The sequence below is a fragment of the Podarcis vaucheri genome (assembly GCF_965113315.1).
Source record: "Podarcis vaucheri genome assembly, chromosome: 10".
Classification (NCBI taxonomy): domain Eukaryota; kingdom Metazoa; phylum Chordata; class Lepidosauria; order Squamata; family Lacertidae; genus Podarcis; species Podarcis vaucheri.
This window is the reverse complement of record NC_138748.1, coordinates 20,665,510-20,688,009: the sequence shown is the minus strand read 5'-3', so window position 1 is coordinate 20,688,009 and position 22,500 is coordinate 20,665,510. Positions and strand designations below refer to the sequence as shown.

At 41.6% G+C, this 22,500-nt stretch overlaps 1 protein-coding gene across 1 annotated transcript in view; it reads left to right on the top strand.

Moving 5' to 3' along the window:
- Nucleotides 1-14,340: 14,340 nt before the first annotated feature.
- The window catches only part of LOC309541727 (uncharacterized protein), a 49,769-nt gene continuing 41,609 nt past the window's right edge, over nt 14,341-22,500 (top strand). The window contains exons 1-2 of the mRNA XM_082239929.1: nt 14,341-15,572; nt 20,950-21,040. The gene's annotated coding sequence lies outside the window, so the exon portion shown is untranslated. The remainder of the gene's footprint in view (nt 15,573-20,949; nt 21,041-22,500) is intronic.

Genomic DNA, 22,500 nt, shown 5'->3' with positions numbered 1-22,500 from the left:
CTGTATACATTATAATTATGCCTTTATCATTAAGGAAAAGCACTATGTGCTGCAGCAGCAGATAGAAAGCACTTTGATAGAACCGCAAAGGGGAAAAAAGAACAGAAGGTTCTAAACTGTAGGAGGAAGGCTCTGAAAAAAAAAGTTTATAGAAAGTGGAGATAGCAGAAGATGCATCCTACCAAGCATATCCAAATGAGATCAATAAGTGAACTGCAGAACTTGATTGGTTTACCATGAATTACAATACTAATAGGGCTAGCGCATTGCCTGCGCATTGCCTGCGCAGCTTAGCTGCTGCTTCCATAACTGCAACATTTGAAATGTGGAGACCATGTGGCACAAATTCTTCCTGTGTCAGTGGAGAAGTGGCACGTTTCTGTCTTGTGGCACGTTTCTGTCTTACTCCCAGCCACACACCTCCAGGTCACTCAGCTTTCATTTACTAGACAGGTGGGAAGTAGCCCCACCAAGTCTCCAGTACACAAACTGAGCAGAAATTTGTTGTCAGAGGAGGCAGGGAAATCTGGCTGTAATTAAGACTTTGGCAGCCAAGCTTCCAGTTCCCAAAGTGGTAACTGCATGATTCTTTGCTGCATGCTGCTCATTCTATTGACTAGAGCCACCTATCGATGGCCAGAGCAATGGATGTGACTGCTACTTCTGTGCAGTAGGCAACTTTCTAGCCTTGCAGAAATCAGAGGTGGTACATGCATGCACACCCCTTTTCCATCCTTCATCCAGACAAGCAAGAGGCATTGCCGGAATTCAAGCACGCATTCTAGCCAGGCAAAAGTAATTGAAGGTAGTGAAAAGCAGGGCTGTGGCTTGGGCCAGATAGAAAGAGCTGGAGGGTAATATCCACCACCCCTAAGTTAGACCAATATTCTGGTTTGGTGTTGTATTTTTCATTTTGATCGTGCATGCTTACTGTTTCTCTACTTCACCGTCTTTTCTACACTCGTTTCAGTCAAGGGCTGGCCCATGTTGTTTTGCTGCCTGAGGCAAATGTACCACTCCCCAAGGCAGATGCAAAAGCCAATCGGCCAAGTAGTTGAATCTTAACTCCAGTACTGGTGAAAGGGCAGTATCTTCCACTGCATTTGAGGGTAGGGGGTGTCAGGCAGGCCACATGGCACTCATAGCTCTGTTCCCTCACTGCACCTCAGCATCTGCCACCTGAGGCAGCTGACTCATTGTAGGGCCGGCCCTGTTCCAGGCTCTATTGGTTCTTGGGTACATTCAAGGGCTGGTGATATTGTTTAGATCAGGGGTTGTCAACCTAGTCCCTACTGCCCAGTAGTGGGCATTTCAGGATTCTAGGTGGGTGGTAGGGGTTCTATGGCACAAGCTGAATCCTCCTTCTATCGAGCACTGGTGGGCGGTAAGGAAATTTTACCATCAAGAAAGATGCATTAGTGGGCGGTAGGTATAAAAAGGTTGACTACCCCTGGTTTAGATCATTTGAGCGATGCTACTGGTTGCTTCTGTAGCTTCTTCAGCTGCTTCTGGGTCATTCACTGCACTTCTATCAGGTGTTTAAACATTGCAGGACTGCTAGGAACTAGGTTATGTGTACCTTTGGCTATGTCTCCTTGCATAATACCTCCTCATGATTGTGGTTTTCTGGGTGTGAGACAGTCCTATTCCACATACTACCTTTTGCAAAGGTGAGGATGGCAGTGTCAGAGTCAAGACATTCCCAGTTCTAGCACCTACATTAAGCATTTTCCCTTTTCAGGTGTGTCAGGTCATTCACTAATAATTCTGGTACTAGTTTAAAATGTGTGGATTTTTCTTAAAGCCCCCTCCTCCCCCTGGTGGGTTGCTCCATGGTGTTTTTAATGGCTACACTTCTTTTAATTGGAATGTTTATCTGGTTGTTTTATTGCTGCGTTATTGTAAAACATGTTATCTTTTTGATTCATAGTTGTAGAGTTATTCAAATTATTTTAGTAAACTTCTTCAGATGTTGCATAGAGGCAAACTGATAAATAAAGAAAATGTAAGATGTTACCAGACAGGTAATAATGCTTATAACTAATCCATAGGTGGGAGGAGAAGGATAGGTGTCCTGTGGGGAAAGGCTGGCATATATAATTTAAGAATTGCCTCTCCCCCTTTCTATTCACTGTGTTTTTATATTCACTGGTCATAATTTATAAACCTCCCTCATGTTCTTCTATACCTGTCATTTTTCTGAACTAAAATGCCCCAGTGTTTGTAGCCTTTTTCAGAGTGAAGATGCTCCAAAAACTTGAACGTTTTTGTTTTCCCTTTCTAGCTCTTATGCAACGGGAAACCATAACTTTACATAGTTGTAGCCATATTTATTTGATGCATTTGTTTTCAGATAAATAAGCTCTCACTGGGACTTAATAAACACAAAGACATGTATTTCTCTTATGTTGATAAGCATATGTTACATATACAGCTCCCTTTAGACCCCTGTCTTATTCCTGACATTAGCTTTCCTTTTTTCATCGCCTAAATGCAGTTTCCTGTTTGGATGTAAAGCTAAACCACAGTTTAGTGCTAGGCAAATACAGTGGTGCCTCGCAAGACGAATGCCTCGCAAGACGAAAAACGCGCAAGACGAAAGAGTTTCCGTTTTTTGAGTCATTCCGCAAGACTAATTTCCCTATGGGCTTGCTTCGCAAGACGAAACGTCTTGCAAGTTCTTGCGAGTTTGTTTCCTTTTTCTTAAAGCCGCTAAGCCGTTAATAGCCGCTAAGTCGCTAATAGCCGCTAAGCCGCTAATAGCCGTACTTCGCAAGACGAAAAAACCGCAAGATGAAGAGACTCGCGGAACGGATTAATTTCGTCTTGCGAGGCACCACTGTAAACGTGGACTAGTCTCAGACTTGCAAGCTGCTTCCTCCCCTATTCTTCTCCAGCACAGCCACGAGACAGTGGAAGCATCTGTTTTCTAGTTTAAACACAATCTAGGAGCCACATTTAGTTTAAATAACAGTTTATTGAAAGGGAACAAGTCATGAAACTTGGCTAACTTCAAACCCCCTTTTCCTCCTGCCATTTACAGTACTTTGACTTTTCTAGTGCCTGAAAGCACAGCGGCCAGATAAAACAAGTCATGATCTTTTCTGAATTTGTCTTGTTTCAGTATAAAAATGGAAAGCATCCACTTCCTGGTTTGAACTAACTAGTTTGTTGCTGCATTTCAAACCAAAACAAACCATAGTTTAAACTCCTGGTTTCATGAAATAAGCCATGATAAGAGAAAATGCTGATGAATCAACAAAATGATTAAAAAGAAACAAAGTTGGGGAAGCAATTTAATGAAACCCTTTCTCTAATTACTTGGTGAATGCCACAATCTTTTTGTTCTACAGTATCCATGTTTCTTGCCAGCTCTAATCTGAAGATAGCAAAATAACAAAATTCCTTAGGTGACATAGAACCTCCCTAACTAGGCTCCTTCATGTAGCTCTAAACTATGGTTTAATATTATGTTCAAACTGGGCTAGAATAACTTTTATCTCCTTGGATAGTAGCTATTTTGACTCCATCAAATTATATGATAATGGGCTTTTAAAAAATCCCGATGTGCATAATATTCTACTTACATAGGTTGGATTTCATCATTTTCTCAGTTTGGAGATTGGCTACTGCTTCTTTAAGTGTGCCCAAAATTTTGAGCATGTTTGGTAGAATTGTTCTAAGCGCTGTGGTCTAAAACCATTGAGCTTCTTGGGCTTGCCAATCGTAAGGTCAACAGTTCTAATCCATGTGACGGGGTGAGCTCCCTTTGCTCTGTCCCAGCTCCTGCCAACCTAACAGTTCGAAAGCACGCTAGTGCAAGTAGATAAATAGGTACCGCTGTGGCGGGAAGGTAAATGGCATTTCTGTGTGCTCTGGCACTCGTCACAGTGCCCCATTGCGCCAGAAGCAGTTTAGTCATGCTGGCCACATGACCCGGAAAGCTGTCTGTAGACAAATGCCAGCTCCCTCGGCCTGAAGCGTGATGAGCGCGGCAACCCAGAGTCGCCTTTGACTGGACTTAACAGTCCAGGGGTCCTTTACCTTTACCTCTTTCTTTGAACATGTCATATCACAAACTGTTCTTGAACATTTCCTCAGTTTACTATGTGGCAGGAGAGTAGAGGTGTGGGCTTGGAATCCTGACCATTGTGCCTCTCAGATCCTCCCCCCGCCCCCCGTCTACATGATTATTAATATCAACTTAGAACCTTATAATGGCGATGTGGAACTTCCTTCTGTGGGTGACATTTTCTCTCCCTAAGCAAGAATAGTCCTGCTCTAGTTTTACAATTCTAGCCTTAATAATGCTTCTCAGATCACACAGTGACTTCGTTGGATTCAGCCCATTGTTTTCTTCATTCATGTCCTCCCTTTTCAGCTTAATTGCTAAAATAATTTATGTGAAGTGCTCCGAATACTTGAAATGCTCATATGAATTATAATCATTATTAACAATGTTATTATTTGGAAGAGAGTTCTGTGTTGTTGTTTTTAAAGAAAATCTTCCTGCTTTTATAGCTGCCATGACACTGCTGTTTAACCATGATGGCAGCCTTTTGGGTCCATTGTTCTTTGAGCCTCTTTCAATACCAGGATTAAATAACCTTCAGATCTTCTGGAGAGATTTGTCCTTAGAGTTCAGCTTTTGTTTAACTAATCCTTTCACTTCTGAGAATTTTCCCTTTTTGTTTGTAGTATTTCTGACCTGCCTTGCAGCATATTGTTCCAAAAGAATTTGCATTTTTTAAAACAACAACAACAATTGCACACACTAAATTATGAATAAATCAATCAATAGTACAGGAGCAAAACTCCTAAGAGAGCATTCCCAAGCTTCTAGGATCATTGGATGCTACAGATCTCTTTCCACTGGCAGTGCTTCACACACGGTGGACTGAAGTGTGTCTCCGGACATGTCCTGAGAAAGGCCAAAAATTATGCCAGCCCCTGGACCTCGGGTAGACAGTTCCCTGACCCCACTTACTATTACATTAAAATTCAGGGTAGCTAAAACCAACAGTTATTATAACATTTACTAATTTTTACTGATGTATTCTTTCTTTTGGCATCTCCGTATTGGATCTAGGTGACATTCAATGAAAAGAGTTTCATCTTTTGTTGTGTATTTCCCCTCTGCTCTGATTCTGTACATAAGGCTGTTCTAAGACTGGATTATTAATTGATTGAACGATACATGTTCTTTAATTTGCATAGCAACATCACAGAGAACTGTGCCATTTTTGTAGATTTTATATCCAGCAATATCTGTATCCATTAACTTTCACTGTTCCACCGGGTTCCCACTGCAGAAGTTTCTGTGGTGAGGAGAGTAAGAAGAACCTGCTAATGCTTAGCAAGACATGAGAACATCCGTCCAAGGAGCCCTGGGATTTTGCATGACATTTTAATTTTTCACTATCTCTGCCCAGTGTATAAATAACTTTTATCCAAACATCTGATTATCTGAAATGATCTAGGCAACTGCATGGCAATTTTCAGTAGTTCACCAAAGGGTGTACTGGAATGTTTGCCTGTCTTTCTGTCCTGACAAGTATTTCGAATAGTTCAGGAAAAAAACCCTGTAATTTGCAGCGAGAAACTACTGAGGAAATTATTAGAACTGGGTGGTTCATTGCTACATGAGAGAAATCACATGCATACAACTTTAAGAATCAGAACTTACTATTAACTGCACACCCAGAAATCTGGTTGGGTGTCTTAGTTGGAGTGTACAATTTATGACGTAGATCAGGGAGTTGCATGTGCTGTTGTTAAAAACTAGGATATAGTATGCCAGAGGTAAGCCCCAGCAGTGACTGGGCCATGGAATCTCCAGGGGTACACAGCAGCACTCAGAATGATCAAAGTAAAATATCCCTTCCTTCTAATACTGTAAGCTTTTAATTTAACAACAGAATGCTTCCGCATTCTTGATGAAGAATCCATATGGGACATCGGCTCCTTTGCCTCACAGTATTTTCATGCGTTGCAGCAGAAATCACCAAAGCAGCCACAGCACAGGACTTCTTGTAATTCACTGCCCAGGCATAGCACAACTTTAATAGTGCAATACTATATATGGAAGTAAGTCCCATTGATTTCACTGCGGCTCATTCCCAGGTTAAGTAGATATCGGATTGCAGCTTAAGGGGGACTTAATTAAGGTTAAGTCCTGGTCTGTTGTATTCTCTATGGAATGAAGCTCTTTCTTAGAAGAGGATAGGATGATGGATTAAAAAACCCCAACAACTTTTGGATATAGCATTGAATCTAGCTAAATTCTACTCAAAGTAGACCTTCTGAAGTTTGTCATGCCCATTAATCTCAGTGGGTCTACTCTGGCCATGATTAATGTTGGATGCAACGTAACTTTTTGATACAATGGGTAGCTGAAATCTCAGTCTGCTCTTAAGATACCTTGCATATGACGTGATAAAATAACTTTACGTTTGCGGGCAGTATTGCTTCTGAATACCAGTTGCTGGCAGCCACAAAAAGAGGGAAATGTTTGAATCCTGTTTGTGGGTTTCTTGCAGGCAACTGATTAGCCACTGTGAGAACAGTATGGGGCATTGGCCTGATCCTGCAGTCTCTTCCCATGAGCTTGTTTTCCATTTCTCCAGCGGCTGATCTCAGGCCAACTTCTCTGATCAGATTGGTCAGTGGCTCACAAGGAAAAGTTCATCACCGATCCCGGCCTTTTGAAAAGAGCAGTTCTGGTGTAAGAAAGATGCTAGAATAAATCCATACATAAAGGTAAAGGTAAAGGTACCCCTGCCCGAACGGGCCAGTCTTGACAGACTCTGGGGTTTGTGCGCCCATCTCACATCTATTGGCCGGGGGCCAGCGCTGTCCAGAGACACTTCCGGGTCACGTGGCCAGCGTGACAAAGCTGCATCTGGCGAGCCAGCGCAGCACACGGAACGCCGTTTACCTTCCCGCTGGTAAGCGGTACCTATTTATCTACTTGCACCCGGGGGTGCTTTCGAACTGCTAGGTTGGCAGGCGCTGGGACCGAGCAGCGGGAGCGCACCCCGCCGCGGGGATTCGAACCGCCGACCTTTCGATCGGCAAGCCCTAGGCGCTGAGGCTTTAACCCACAGCGCCACCCGCGTTCCAAATCCATACATATCAGATACAAAACCAACTGACATCCCTTGTCTGAGAGAAGGGAGTAAAGAAGGGGACAACTGCAAATTTGAAAATGCTGCACAGATCTACCTCCACATTGTTCTCATTTTGTTGGGTAGGAGTAGAATCTGCCTAGAGAATGCTAGCAGCAGCATAAAAAATAAATAAATAGCGTGATATAACTGAGGACAGGAGTGTAGATTTGTAGGAACCAGCAAGAAAGGAAAAACTCCAAACTCTTCAGATGGCTTTCTTTAATACACACATTTGTCAATACAAACATGTGTTCTTGTAGACACCTATATGTAATATCTATGGAGATCCCTGTAAGAGCAATCCCTGGTTATGAAATAGGTCTTTTAAGGCCCATTCTCTTTTAAAGATACGTATTAAAAGAGGAAAAAAGCTCTTGATAAAACAAATGAATGGAGAATCTGAGTCCATAGCAATAATGTAATCGGAGATATATTGTGAAGGTAAGAGCTGCTTTAAAATATTCAGATATGAAGAGCACAGGTTATTTTGGCTCACTGTGATAGCTCAGTATTAAGTATTCCCTTTTATTTAATACAAATCTCTGCAAATCCTAGTCTACAGTGAGCTTTCAAAATGAAACCATGCATACTGCAGACACTTTGAAAGATGTGCAAAAAAACCTGCAAAATTGCTCTTGTGAAAATGTGGAAAGATAAACTCATAATGCCAGTGAAAATTAGAATATATCTTTTAATAGCTTTTAAAAATGTATAATATTAAGTATACAGAAGCAAAATTGGTTTCTCTATCACACATTTGCATATTTGTCATATGATATTTGTTTTATTTGGACAGATACCTATATGACTAGAACCACCACAGAGCCAAATCACCCACTGCTAACTCGGACAGCCACTGCAGAAGGATACCATGGTTGATGGTATTGAAAGCTGCTGAGAGGGTGAGGAGAATTTACAGGGACACATTTTCCCTGCCTCTCCCTCAGCAAGAGATCCCCATACAGGGCATCCACAGCAAGTTTCTGTGCCTAAACCCCAGCTGAAATCAGGTTCCTCTAAGCTCCAGGATCTCGTCCACGACTACTTGCCTAAGAACATTACCCAAGAAGGGGAGATTGGGATGTTAGGGAGGGATCTGCTACTGAAGTATGTACAGCACTGAGGGATCATACATTTGATCTTTATAGGTAGGGATAGATATTCTGATAATGCTCAGCTCCAGAACCTAACGGCTTAGGAGATGTTTGAAGTAGGATATTTTTGCTTATTGCACTGTAACTTCCTCACAGTTGCACCTTTTAAATGTAAACGTGTAAATGTTTTTTATTTTTATTTTGCAGGTTCCTATTTACCACAAAAGGGCAACTGGTGCTTCTTTAAATCCCCTGCTGCCTGCAATTCGTTAACATTGTTTTTCGTTTTGTATCGCATTTCATCTCACTGAGCCGAAAGCAGTATGGGGGGAAAAACCCCCTGTAAATAAATAAATTTATCAGAATTGTTGAGAGGCCCTGGGACATGGTGATACTCATTATATTCGCTAAAGTGCAATGCAGCTATAAACTTTGAGCCTTTAAAACCAGCAAAGCCATCTGGAGCAATTCTGCAACAATGTGTTTTAATTACGTAACACCGGATTGCACTGTGTTGGGTAGTTTGTAATTTTAATAGCTTTTTAATAAATTCAGGATGATGGCGAAGTGTGGAAAGGCTCGTTTATTGTGGCAGGTTGGCAGCCACCTGGATATGAGCCCTTTATTTAATCCAGTCCCGGTACACAGAAACCCAACATTCATCACAATAACATAGTGTGGCTAAGTGAGATGTTTTGGAAGTATGTTAACGAGAGCTGATTGCATTTCTTACTAAAGGTAAAAAGGTAAAGGACCCCTGGATGGTTAAGTCCAGTCAAAGGCGACTATGGGGTTGCGGCACTCATCTCACTTCAGGCCTAGGGTGCTGGTGTTTGTCCACAGACAGCTTTCCGGGTCATGTGGCCAGCATGACTAAACTGCTTCTGGCACAACAGGACACCGTGACGGAAACCAGAGTGCACAGAAATGCCATTTACCTTCCTGCCACAGAGGTACCTATTCATCTACTTGCACTGGTGTGTTTTTGCACTGCTAGGTTGGCAGGAGCTGGGACAGAGCAACAGGAGCTCACCTCGTCGCAGGGATTCGAACCGCCGACCTTCCGATTGGTGAGGCTCAGTGGTTTAGACCACAGCGCCACCCTCGTCGACTAGCCATAGTTAATATATCTATGAGCTTTGTCCGCACACCCACACTGGTTTTAAGTCAGGCAGAGCATGTGACTTTCGTTGAGTACTCACAGGGCGGATCTGGGGTTCTTAGTGGGAGGAAGTCCTGGGAGGAAGAGAGAGTCCTTGGGAGTCCTAGTTACTAAATGTTACCTACAGATCAACTTTATTTTGAAGCGAGTTTTTAGCGGAGAAAGACACGGGCCACATGAGTTTAAAAGTGTGATTTCTGAGCAGAAGTTTGGAACCCTGTGACAGCTTCAAGTTTGCGTCTTTCTAGGTTTGGATTAGGGTTGGATGCTTTTTAACCAAGCCCTCTTCAGTGCCATATAGAATAATACAATTGTAGAGTTGGAAGGGACCCTGTGGATCATCTAGTCCAGGCCCCTGCAATGCAGGAATACGCAGTTGCCCCATACAGGGATTGAACCTGCAACCTTGGCGTTATCAGTACCATGCTCTAACCAAGTCAGCTATCGAGGCTCTAGTAGTAGGAAGTGATAATGTTTATTTGTCCCTGCTGATTTCTGCACCTCGAGCTGCTTTTAATGGCTCAGGAACAGGCCAGCTTTGGGTTTTTTCTTGGCCAGTTGGCTACTCTATCCCATGATAGGTGGGATTTGGAGAAGAGCAAATGCATAGAGTTCCCATTATTCACAGAGAAGCAGGAAGTATTTGCAGATATTTGCTGTTTCACAACCATTATAACTTCATATACATGGTCTTGTGAATTGCGGGTTCCATATACAATATTACTGTTTTATACAGTATTACCTAACCTCGCTAGCTCAAAACAAGTTCAGCAAGGAGCCACTACTATTCATGTTAACAATCCGGAAACTGAGCCTGAGAAGCTGTGGTTTAATATTTGACTTAGCAATGTTAATATCATTTCTGTAAGCAGTAACTGTTTTGTCTATTAAGAGTTCTGCTTCCATTCCCTTTAAATCCATGTTATATATGATCAATTAACTGGTTTTGATTTGTCTGTGATGTTTCACTGGCCCAAATATATATTTTATGCAAATAATTGTTATATTTTGTCTTCATTCACTTCAATCAATTTCAAAACATACATTTATTCATTCAATTGCTATACCACCCTTCAATAATAAAATTCTTCCAAAGGCTCTTATATCAAAGTACGACAATAAAGTACAATGAATATGATTTAATACCATCTCAGTCATTTCAGTGTACAGTGGTGCCCCGCAAGACGAATGCCTCGCAAGACGAAAAACTCGCTAGACGAAAGGGTTTTTCGGTTTTGCGTTGCTTCGCTAGATGAATTTCCCTATGGGCTTGATTCGCAAGATGAAAACGTCTTGCGCTTTTTTTTTAAAGCCGCTTGAAGAGGCGCAGTTGCGATGGACCGTGCTTCGCAAGACGAAAAACATTGCAAGACGAAAAGACTCGCGGAACGAATTCTTTTCGTCTTGCGAGGCACCACTGTATCCCCATATTATTAAAATTAACAACCAAGTGCAGTCCAACATTAAAAAGTACAGCCACCAGATCCAGTTCACACTATCAGATCCCCAGCCAGAGTGGCTGTAAGTCAATGTAAAAAGGCCTGTTTGAGAATATCCAAGACTGGGGCCATCTTAATATCTCTAGAGATTGTATTTCACGATTGTTGGGCCACCATAGGCTCTGTTTTCGCCAGTTCAGTTTCCTGTGCTGGCAGGCATCTTGACAGGGCTTCAAATACATACCTTAATATTCAGTTTTGTACAGGTGTAGATGGTGCTTTAATTAACCTGGTCCCAAGCTTTCATAATCAACGCTTTAAATTGGGTCCAGAAACAACTGGTACTAACCTGGTGCAATATCTTCTGTTTGCTTAACAGAAGTCTGCCTTGTGTACCAGCTGAAGGTATAAACAATTTCTGAATGATTGTTAAAGGCAGCCTCACACCCAACATGTTGCAGTAGTCCAGTCTGGGTCTCACTAGAAGACTGGCAACTGGCAAGGTCCGCTCTGTCTAGGTGAGGCACAGATGGCGACATCACTGGTGAGCTTCTGTTGCTTAATTAAAACACATCTGTTTTTCCAGGCTTTCGGAGGGTTTGGCTGAGCCTGCTGTGTAATGCAGGATTCTATGTATTATTATTATTCTGCTGCTGCTAATTTGTGTCTTAGCTGCCGTTTTGTTTTAAGCGCCGTGGTGTTTATCTTGTGTTAGAAACTGCTTTGGGTGCACAGCAGTGGTGAAAAGAGCTCCACAAACTTTATAAAGAAACAAACTGGCATATCAGATTAAGCTGATGAATGTTCTTGTGGCCGCAGCTGCTCATTAAAAAGGTAAAGGGACCCCTGACCATTAGGTCCAGTCATGGCCCACTCTGGGGTTGCTGCGCTCATCTCGCTTTATTGGCCGAGGGAGCCGGCGTACAGCTTCCAGGTCATGTGGCCAGCATGACTAAGCCGCTTCTGGCGAACCAAAGCAGCGCACGGAAACGCCGTTTACCTTCCTGCCGGAGCAGTACCTATTTATCTACTTCCACTTTGACGTGCTTTCAAACTGCTAGGTTGGCAGGAGCAGGGACCGAACAACGGGAGCTTACCCCGTCGCGGGGATTCGAACCGCCGACCTTCTGATTGGCAAGTCCTAGGCTCTGTGGTTTAACCCACAGCGCCACCCGCGTCCCTAACTAGTTTGTGCCAAATCCAGAAGTACTCCAAAGAGGTGAACTTTCTATTTTACGGGGAGTGAAATGCCATCCAAGACAACTTGCAATTCTCTATCCAGAGCAGCTCAAGCGATATAATGCAGTCCAGAGCAGGAGTAAACAAGGTACTACAATAAGGAATTACTCATGCAAGCGAGTACAGTTGACACGCAATTGTGACATCCTTTTGGGACCTGGAAGACGGTGGAAAGACATGGGACGAGGCTCTTCAGAGGGCCGGGAATGGAACCACCATGTTAAATACAGGTAATACTACGTGTATTAGTCAAGTTGCAATTGAAGATGGTGTAAAGCACAAAGCGCTTCCAAATCTTTATCCTTGTCCCAATTACTTCATGAGGCTTTCTAGGTCATAGCCCATAAATGAGGAACTAAGTTCTGTCAAGTTTTTATTTAACTTTGTCCCCAAATAAATTAGTAAGATTTAGAATTTCCATGTTTCCGTTTATTTTATTTTATTGCCTAGTGCCAATAGATGAGACCCCCCCCCCACATGCACTCATATAAGCTTTAACTCAAGAACTCACCACTCTTTACAGGTTCTTCTGTTCGGCCTGTTTGTCCTCATGGAAAATGAGGCACCCAAAAACAAATATAATTTCAAAAGTCAGGGGGCAAATGTGTAAATATATATAGCACAGGTGTCCTTACTATGAGTCTGCTACTGTAGACAATAGTCCAGTGTAAAGCATTGAAATTCTCTGTTTTGAATAATACTTTCTTTTTTTTCTACTCGCATAATGCGGGTGGTAAGTAGAGATTATAGCAATTAGTCTTTTGAGAAATAATCTTTAGAACCAAAATATCATTTTAAGTCTACAAACTTAAATATGCATAAAAAGTGTGTTTCTGCATTGGGGAAAATGGTTTTTAACAGTTACTCCATTTCCCAGGTTTTCTGAGGTATTGCATTAAATGAAAAACCTCAGTCAGTAGCTTCTGCATTTGCCTATTTCTGGTGTTAATTATCTTTTGTTTGCCCTTGATAATCCTGAGGTTGGTATGCAGATAATGAAGGCTGCAGAATCATCTCAGAGTGGAAAAAACAATGGCATTGTCAATTCGGCATCACAACACTTTATAAATTATGAATGTTATCTACATTAAGGAGAATAGTAGACTTTTAAAATTACTTCCATGAATAGATTAAATTACAAGTATTATTACATTTCATTTTATTAAGTGCATCTTAGTAGTTATTAGAGCAAATGAACATGTTCTCTCAATTACATAATAACATTAGAACTAAAAATTATGCATCAACACTCCCAAATGCATAATGCAGCTTTGTATATTAATCACTCCAAACAATATTTTTCAGTTTATATGGAGACAATTATTACCTGTCCAACAATAACATTGTTATTGGTTTATTAAAATTCAAGAACTCCCTTTCTAGATAAAAGCTTGGTTTTCTTCTTTGACTATTTCAGAAAAAGGTTTCAGTCTAGGCAACAAAAATGCAAATCTTGTAATGATTCAATTTTAATCTAATTATATAAAACAAAGCTTATATATTTTACTTTTAAGTGAACTTGAGAAAGTAGCAGTAATCTGTGGCTGCTTTTTATTTTAGTTTAGGAAAAGGCAACTTAAGAAAAGGAAAAAAGGTAGATCTGTTTTGAAGAGGTCATGTGTATGAGGTTTGTTCTAGCTACCATAATAATAGCCCTTTCCTAGGCAATATTATTTTGTCATCAAAGCCACCCAGGATCTTGATTTTGTTTCCAATCCCCACAGCTAACCCCGGCATTGCTCCCAAGGTGGCCAGGTAAGCAGCCAATATGAAAGCAATGGGGCAGAACACATTAGAAGGGTCTCAACTGTGTTTTCTTTTAAATGTACTGTTTTTGGGGCGCAGTCTTACCACTGATAATACACTGCTAAATCCACTAGTTTCAGTGGGACTCACAAGTGACTAGGACCAGTGCTTTTTTCTGGGGGGTATGCAGGGGTACGCAGACCCCTAAACATTTTGTGAATGTCCATTTTCTGTATTTATTTTTCCCAATTTGAACAATAAAATGGTGATTTTCTTGAGTCAAAATGAGAGTACCCCTGACCTTTTTTTTTTAGAAAAAAAGCACAGACTAGGACTGTAAGTGTTGTTTATAAGGCAGCCTTTCATAATACACCGTAATAGTTTAAATCACATATTTATTTATGTATAGAATAAGCTTCTGAAACAAAATATCATTTAAGTGTTTGTGTGTGTGTGTGTGCGCGCGCAGCAATCAGCTTAAGCTGGGAAAATATTTGGGACCCTGAGTCCTTAATGGTTGGAGCTCTTTTCCAAAAACTGGAATTAGGAGTTGGTAACTACTGAATTGAAGACTTCTCCCAACACAGCGGGGAGGGGAACTACCATGAGCAAAGCAACATTTTTTTAGTCCCTTGCTGCAGTTTTGGAATCTAGTGGAATCTAGTTGTGCAACCAGTTCTGTGACTCAGGCATGGCTAAACTTGGCTCTCCAGATGGTTTGGGACTACAATTCCCATCATCCCTGACCACTGGTCCTGTTCGCTAGGGATGATGGGAGTTGTAGTCCCAAAACATCTGGAGGGCCAAGTTTGGCCATGCCTGGTTTAGATCCACAATTTGAATCCTGTAGCAGTTTCTTATGCATACAGGGGGTTGCCATGTATGAATAGAGCTATATTATTGTGCATAGATAATGGGTTGTATTTTCAGTCTCTAGAGAAAGGTGGAATGATAGGATTGTAGAGTTGGAAGGGACCCTGACGATCATCTAGGCTAACCCCCTGCATTGCAGGAATTTGCAGGATCAAAGCTGCAACCTTGGCGTTACCAGCACCATGTTCTAACCAACTAAGGTATCCAGTAAGATACACGAAGGGAAACCATCTTCCCTCTTAAGCTCAGATTCAGTTTTCTTCTTTCTTTGGACCAAAAGAAGAAAGAAAGAGCTGAACAACATAATACTGTTGTCAACAACGTTCCGCCCCCCCCCCAGCTGTCCAAGGCTGCCTTTACATCTTTTTAGTTAGCAATGAAAAATAATAAAATCTGATAATACACAAATGAGGGGCGGGAACCGTTTAGGAAATGATCCAGCCAATTTTGAGTCCCACCAATTTGACTAGGAGAGTTAAGCACATGCTTAAACTTGTCTCCTTGAATTGAATGGGATTTGGGAAGCAACCCAAACCCAAGGGCACTTGGGACAAGCAGAGTTTGCACTAGGCAGTGTCTCTGGCTGAACCAGGGCCTTCCCAAGACATTTTGGTTACCCAAGATTTACCACTAAATGGTGCCTCCTCCCCACCAGGGAAGAAGGGCCGAGGGATGATCTGCAACAGGAACAAGGGGGGGGGGAGGAATAATGATCTATATCAGGATCTGCTGCCCCGTGGAGCCTGCCGCCTGAGGTTGTTGCTGCACCCTACCTCATGGGTGGCCCAGCCTGGCCAGGGCTACGCTGGATGAAGTCCTTTATTCCACCTGAGCTGGAGATACTCTGGGGGTAAGTCTTCCACCTGGCTTAGTTGGGGCTGTGATGTTAACATATGAGAGTGCTGGAGGAGAAATAGTTAAACAGGTTACCCAATCAGGACCCAGGGAGTGGAGTCAGAGGGATTATAAAACCAGCTCTAGGAGGGGCGAAAGGGGAGTTCGTTGGGAGTTGGGTGGTTGGTTGGAGTGGGAGGGAACTGGGATAGAGTTTGTGGGTAGGTTGAGTTAGTGTAGCAAAATAAGCTGAGTCAGGAATAGTTAGGGGCTAGGAAGACAAGTAAATATCTGAGAGGTGGTTTAGTGAGTGAGAGCAGGTAGCAGAAGTTATAGGTCTGGATAGGCACCCCATGATTGTAATTGACCGATACCGTTTATGAAACCAAACACTTGTTAAACTGCAATAAATAAACAGAAGTTTATGTTCCAATTTAACCCTGAATGGACTCAGTATTGTACCAGGTGGGGCCTGGGTGGTGGCAGCGAGACATAAAGTGGTGGCACAGGGATCAATACATGGTGAAATGTCCAGGGACCCTGTGTGATCGCCATAGGGACTCACTTGGCTGAGCCAAAGGCAGGGTATGTCTTGAAAAGGAGACGTTATTGGCCAGTGCCCTGGGTGTGGTGCCGACAGATCAGGGAGAGCTAACCCTATTCCAAACTCTTCAGCTTGCCCATGTGACCTGGTGCAACCCAGTGAATTTACACTGGCAAAAAGGGTGGTGTAAAGGCTTGTTTTCTGTCTCCTGGGTTCGAGCCAGCTCAACTGGCAGCAGTACCGCTCCTGAATGGAGTTTGGAGGGTAAGTTACACCAGCATAATTTACTCCATAGTTTGGATTGCTTTGTTAAATGTGTTTAAAAAGGTAAAGGTAAAGGGACCCCTGACCATTTGGTCCAGTCGTGGCTGACTCTGGGGTTGTGGCGCTCATCTTGCTTTATTGGCCGAGGGAGCCGGCGTACAGCTTCCGGGTCATGTGACCAGCATGACTAAGCCGCTTCTGGCGAACCAGAGCAGTGCATGGAAACACCATTTACCTTCCTGCTGGAGTGGTACCTATTTATCTACTTGCACTTTGACGTGCTTTCAAACTGCTAGGTGGGCAGGAGAAGGGACCGAGCAGCGGGAGCTCACCCCGTCACGGGGATTCGAATCGGCAAGTCCTAGGCTCTGTGGTTTAACCCACCCACTTTGGCCAAATTATGTGCTTGGTTTTTAAAAGATAATTGGAAGCTTCTGTTTCCCCCATCATGATCCGTAATAATAATAATAATAATAATAATAATAATAATAATAATAATAATAATAATATATTATTATTATTTATACCCCGCCCATCTAGCTGGGTTTCCCCAGCCACTCTGGGGATTGCCTGCCTCTTTTTATTACAATATTAGTTCTTAGCCCTAGTTAAGAGATCTTAATTAATATTAGTACTTAACCCCATAAACAAAATGGATCCTATTCTTACAGAGGCACCAAAAATAAATGAAAGATGAATTTTATATATATATATATATATATGCTTTCGTAGATTTTCACGGGTACAGGAATGCAGGTTTTGGTGTCTTCGGGTGTCTTCCCGTGTAAGAGTCGGGGTGTCTGTGCGACGTTTCGACGAGGTCTCACTCGTCATCTTCAGGCTGGTGCTTTCGGCTTCTTGTTACTGGAACAGAGCAGAGTCTGGTGTTTGAGTTCCTATAAATACTGTTGAGGGGTGTGGTGTATAGCCTCCAACGTTCTGGGCAAAGAGGAAGTTCCTAGATTAGTGTGCCTTTTCTTCTTTTGTTCCTTAATTACTTGAGGGATATCTTGGGTGATTTCATGAGTGATATTCAGAATATCACTGGGTGGGTCATTAAGTGTAGATTAGTTGCTAAAGCTTTCGTGTCTTGACCTCTTGAGCTTGTGAAGAGTTTTTCTGAGAAGAAGGCTGTGCTGCATTTAGTTGTGCTCTGGCTTGGCTTCGTGTATAGGGGCGAGCTATGGTTTTGTGCCTTGTGCCAGCCAGATCTGTGTAGGGATTGCAGGGGGGTGCAGCATCCGGAGGTGCCACTATAGTTTGGCTACTGGATGGAGTCTGTAATATGTCTGTGGAGAGGGTCTGGGTTTGGGTCTGGTGTGGTTGATTGGTGACGGCGTTCTGTGTGCCTCTGGTTCTGGTGTCGATTTTTGTGGGGAGGGCTAATTTCCAGATGTCTGGCAGGCGGGACGTGTCGTCACGCTTGTTCATGTTGTGAGGGTGTTTCTCTATCTCGATGGCTTCCATGATTATTCTCTTGTGGTGATGTTCCATGTTAAAGAGCAATTTGGAATCTGCAAAATTAATTTCATGTCCTGTTTCTTTCATGTGTTGGAAAAGAGAGGAAGTTTTTTCTTCTTTTTTGACGGCATTCTTGTGTTCTGCGATACGTGCATTTATTCGTCTGTTTGTTTGTCCAATGTACGTGGCTGGGCAGACTTTGCAGGGTATTTCATAGACCCCTTGGTTTTCCAGCTGGATTTTGTCTTTTGGGTTTCTGAGGATATTGGCTATTTTTTGGTTGGTGCAGAAGGCTGTTTTGATATTGTGTTTATGGAGGATTTTGCTGATTTTGTCTGTAGTGCCCTTGATATAAGGAAGGAGGGCCATGCCATTGTTTTCTTCTGTGTCTTGGTTTTTGGGGGGTGTTTCTTTTTGGATTAGCTTCGTAACCCTGTTTTTCTGGTATCCATTGGCGATTAACACATTTGAGAGATTCTGTAACTCAGTTGTCAAGTGGTCTTTGTCAGCCAGGCGTTTGGTTCTGGAGATGAGAGTCTTGGCTACGGAGTTTATTTGTGCAGGGTGGTGGTGTGATTGTGCATGTAAGTAGCGGTTGGTGTGTGTTTTTTTCCGGTAGATAGTGTGTCCTAGGGAGCCATCAGGTTTTTTGTAGATTAGGACGTCAAGAAAGGGGAGTTGGTTGTTGTCTTCTATTTCCATAGTGAAATACATGGAACACTTTGAAACCAATGCTTTAGACAAGTCAGAACACAAACCCAAACTTTGGCTCAGATATGTTGACGACACCTTTGTAATTTGGCCACACGGGAAAGAAAAACTAGATAGCTTCCTCACACATCTCAACAGCCTACACCCCAAAATACAATTCACTATGGAAATAGAAGACAACAACCAACTCCCCTTTCTTGACGTCCTAATCTACAAAAAACCTGATGGCTCCCTAGGACACACTATCTACCGGAAAAAAACACACACCAACCGCTACTTACATGCACAATCACACCACCACCCTGCACAAATAAACTCCGTAGCCAAGACTCTCATCTCCAGAACCAAACGCCTGGCTGACAAAGACCACTTGACAACTGAGTTACAGAATCTCTCAAATGTGTTAATCGCCAATGGATACCAGAAAAACAGGGTTACGAAGCTAATCCAAAAAGAAACACCCCCCAAAAACCAAGACACAGAAGAAAACAATGGCATGGCCCTCCTTCCTTATATCAAGGGCACTACAGACAAAATCAGCAAAATCCTCCATAAACACAATATCAAAACAGCCTTCTGCACCAACCAAAAAATAGCCAATATCCTCAGAAACCCAAAAGACAAAATCCAGCTGGAAAACCAAGGGGTCTATGAAATACCCTGCAAAGTCTGCCCAGCCACGTACATTGGACAAACAAACAGACGAATAAATGCACGTATCGCAGAACACAAGAATGCCGTCAAAAAAGAAGAAAAAACTTCCTCTCTTTTCCAACACATGAAAGAAACAGGACATGAAATTAATTTTGCAGATTCCAAATTGCTCTTTAACATGGAACATCACCACAAGAGAATAATCATGGAAGCCATCGAGATAGAGAAACACCCTCACAACATGAACAAGCGTGACGACACGTCCCGCCTGCCAGACATCTGGAAATTAGCCCTCCCCACAAAAATCGACACCAGAACCAGAGGCACACAGAACGCCGTCACCAATCAACCACACCAGACCCAAACCCAGACCCTCTCCACAGACATATTACAGACTCCATCCAGTAGCCAAACTATAGTGGCACCTCCGGATGCTGCACCCCCCTGCAATCCCTACACAGATCTGGCTGGCACAAGGCACAAAACCATAGCTCGCCCCTATACACGAAGCCAAGCCAGAGCACAACTAAATGCAGCACAGCCTTCTTCTCAGAAAAACTCTTCACAAGCTCAAGAGGTCAAGACACGAAAGCTTTAGCAACTAATCTACACTTAATGACCCACCCAGTGATATTCTGAATATCACTCATGAAATCACCCAAGATATCCCTCAAGTAATTAAGGAACAAAAGAAGAAAAGGCACACTAATCTAGGAACTTCCTCTTTGCCCAGAACGTTGGAGGCTATACACCACACCCCTCAACAGTATTTATAGGAACTCAAACACCAGACTCTGCTCTGTTCCAGTAACAAGAAGCCGAAAGCACCAGCCTGAAGATGATGAGTGAGACCTCGTCGAAACGTCGCACAGACACCCCGACTCTTACACGGGAAGACACCCGAAGACACCAAAACCTGCATATATATATATATATATATATATATATATATATATATATGGCAGATCACAGCTAATAAATCCATCTCGAATGCAAAAGCATTAATCGGAATATGTGAGGCAAAATAATAAAATGCCAAGGCATAGCTCCTTTATCATACGAGGTTTTAACAACCATTGTGATTTCCTTGATTCAGCAAGAAGATTATTTAAATGTGTGGGAAAATGCATATTCCCTAAGAATATGAAAAAGGGGCTTACTTTCCCCTGGAAGTACAATAAGGTGTATTGAGTAAATAATTGTATTTAATCTTTGTTTTCAGTCGTTTTCCTCTGTAAAGGTTATGAAAGGCTGCATTCATGATAATTCAGATGATGCCTGTGGATTTATACCCAGCCGTGCATACTTAATATCAGTAAACATACTAATTGGTCACTGCATGAAAATATGAGCAATTAGACACCTTTTTCATTACTGATGCTTTGAGTAATATAAAATGACCAGATGATCTGTTCTCTCCTGATGTTATTAGATAAAGTTAGACTTTTTTATCACCGTTGTAGCAGATTAAAAATGCACAAGACAAGAAAGACATTGACTGGAACTAATGCACTTTGGTCTGACAAAATAACTAGCCTTTTTAGTTCCAATTAGCCCTCAGTTATCACGTACTAGCAACGATATCAAAAATTCAGCACCACTGGATTGTCTTTATAGCTGTCTAATTCAGTCAGTCTTCATTTTTTTGCTATTTAAAAAGTTTCAGGCATTACAGAGTTAACTATTCTCTTGAAATTACTCCTCTTTAAGAAGAAAAATCATATTACTTTCTTAATCTTTCTAATTCTTCTCTCCTAAGATCATCTTGGATTTGTTCCTTTAACACCGACTCTTAGTGCAGTCCTGATTTTCTGTATTAATGAATTGAGAAGATGACATCAGGCTCTTAGGTAAGTGCTGTAAGCTCAGTCCTATGAATTTGCAGCAAGGTACCAAGCATAAAGAAGAAATTATTCTTTGTCCATTTGCACATCAATGTTTCTTTGAAAGGTAATTAGCTTGATATTATGTAGGTAGCGCACAAAAGATCTTGTAGTAGTTTGTGATCTGTCTTTTGATCATCACAAGAAAAATTTCTGCTGGGAAATGAAAGGCAGACATAATTCACTAAAATTACACTGGATCCTCTCTAATCAATACAGATAAATCAAGTGTTTGTTGTGAAATCGATCCTCTCTTTTATTGAAATACATTGTCTTGATTGTTTTAGGGATAATTATTTCACAGGAAATTTTTATGATGATTAGGTGCGGCAACAACAGTAAACTTCCTTGACACAGGGCCATCAAATGTCTGTGGTTAAAAGCGCATTTGTATCTTCTAGCTTGAAGCGTTAGAGATATCAATACTGATTTATATGATTTCAAGGAATGTAACAGGGTGAAGCCTCTTTCTTTCTTTCTTTCTTTCTTTCTTTCTTTCTTTCTTTCTTTCTTTCTAAATGAACTGTCTCCATGTTTGTTTTGCTTTTATAAAATTGTTAGCTCTTGCCAACATAAATATTCAGTGATACAGAGTTTCCCTTTTCTGCTTTTATCACTTAGTTTGATTCCTTGACATATACCATGTTGAAAAAGTCCAGATAAAGTTTTATGCTTTTTTTTAAAAAAAAAGTGTTTAGGCTAGTCTTGGATTTCTGAAACTGGATAACTGAACGTTTTCTACACATAGAATAATGCAAGTGTAAAAAAGAAAGATTTATGCCAAACGTCAAAATCGTACCTCTTCTCTATCCATTAGTAATTTGAGATTTGTATATCTGTGTATGATTTGAACCAATCACCCATTAGAAATTAGCTGGGCAAAAAACATGTTCAGAGAAAGAGGGAGGGGGGGAGAAGAACAGAGCAAAATTAGATTTTGAAAAAACTGAGCAGAAGTAAAGGATTCTTGAGTGGATTTTCTATCAGGAATAAACCGAGAAATGAGCCATATTTCTTTTATTAATGCGTGGCATGTAGGAAACAAATTGTGCATGTTAGACAAAAATATCTTTTTCCACTTCATAATATTTTCTGTCAGCCAAACTTTTCATTAATGCACATTAGGCAATTGATGTAATTTAATGAGCATTCTGACTAGAGCACCTTTTAATACAGATTCTCAAATTGGAAACTGTTCTCTATTTCTGTTCAAAACGCTATATGAGATAATAACAATGTGTTTGTTTTTAAATGACCAGTAATGCCTGGTGTCTAATGCAAAGCATTCCTTTAATTGGACAGCAATTTCACTGGTGTGAGCTTTTAAATGACTTGGATATTATTTCTTAACACCTTTGCAAAAGCAACAAGGAAATAAAGTTTGGTTTGCATTTACAAGCCGGAGTCATATCTTGTAATGGCTTATT